Here is a 1,514-nt window from a genome sequence, read left to right as displayed (position 1 = left end):
GTCACAATCTAGTAATCTGTTGTCAGTCATTATTGCTATTCTCCTTCCCCCTCATTCCTCCTGGCCTAGGAAGAGGCGGCGGCGACTCCCCAACGCGGACCTAAGGCTGACTGAATAAGCCAGCCAAAATGCCCGATGGATGTTATTCCGACTCTCGTGCAGGAGTGACGGTAGCATACAGCTACCGCCGCAATATGCATTCGACCAATGGATGTATAATGACCTTGCGATACACATACATACACGCAGTTTGCTGCGGTCTTCCTCGACCCACGAGCCGAGTGATCCCCCGTCAAGAGGTGTCTTTCATTAGAGTGCATTAGTCTTCCCGTAACGAGAAGACGTAATAATTGTAAGGGTTTAGAAAAGTTTTCCCGATGTAATTGAGATCTCCATCATTTCTCAGTAGTAGTAGTATTCCCATCTTTAATACTACTACTACTACTACAGACTTCCATGCCACCCGTCCCAACATGGCATAGTCAAGAAGTCCCTCATGATGATGATACCGCCGAAGCCGCCGCCTGGGAGGAGTCTCAGAGGACCAGACAGTCGGTCGTTATCTATGTCGGTTCATCAACAAATTTGTAATCGAGGCCTCTCCGTCATTTCTCAGTAGTAGTAGTAAGTCCCTGTTTCCTACTACTACTACTACAGACATTCATGAACAGGTTGCCAGCCCGTCCATGAAGTCCTGATGACGATACCGCCGATGCCGCCGCCTGGGAGGAGAGCCACAAATGACCAGACAGCCGGTCGGTACAATCATCAAGTAATAATAAAGGTTTTAAAAAAGTTTGGAAGTGAGGACTCCATCATTTCTCAGTAGTAGTAGTATCCCCATCTTTAATACTACTACTACTACTACAGACTTCCATGCCACCCCGTCCCAACAATGGCATAGTCAAGAAGTCCCTCATGATGACACCGCCGAAGCCGCCGCCTGGGAGGAGCCTCAAAGGACCAGACAGCCGGTCGGTACAATCATCAAGTAATGATAAAGGTTTAAAAAATTTGGCCTCTCCGTCATTTCTTGGTAGTAGTAGGGGCCCGTTTCCTACTACTTGTGTGGACATTCGTGAACATACGTCCAGGAAGTCCTGATGACGATACCGCCGATGCCGCCGCCTGGGAGGAGAGCCACAAAGGACCAGACAGCCGGTCGGTACAATCATCAAGTAATGATAAAGGTTTAAAAAAGTGTGGCCTCTCCGTCGTTTCTTGGTAGTAGTAGGGGCCCGGTTTCCTACTACTTGTGTGGACATTCGTGAACATACGTCCAGGAAGTCCTGATGACGATACCGCCGATGCCGCCGCCTGGGAGGAGAGCCACAAAGGACCAGACAGCCGGTCGGTACAATCATCAAGTAATGATAAAGGTTTAAAAAAGTGTGGCCTCTCCGTCGTTTCTTGGTAGTAGTAGGGGCCCGTTTCCTACTACTTGTGTGGACATTCGTGAACATACGTCCAGGAAGTCCTGATGACGATACCGCCGATGCCGCCGCCTGGGAGGA

General features: G+C 49.4%; 1 non-coding gene across 1 annotated transcript; it reads right to left on the bottom strand.

The window, feature by feature from the left end:
• Positions 1-148: 148 nt before the first annotated feature.
• LOC139748505 (5.8S ribosomal RNA) lies at positions 149-301 on the bottom strand. The gene has a single exon (XR_011712694.1). It is a non-coding gene; the product is annotated as a 5.8S ribosomal RNA (ribosomal RNA).
• Between the last annotated feature and the right edge of the window lie 1,213 nt (positions 302-1,514).

The sequence above is a fragment of the Panulirus ornatus genome, unplaced genomic scaffold (assembly GCF_036320965.1).
Source record: "Panulirus ornatus isolate Po-2019 unplaced genomic scaffold, ASM3632096v1 CTG_553_pilon, whole genome shotgun sequence".
NCBI lineage: Eukaryota > Metazoa > Arthropoda > Malacostraca > Decapoda > Palinuridae > Panulirus > Panulirus ornatus.
This window is presented reverse-complemented; position numbering and strand designations above follow the sequence as displayed.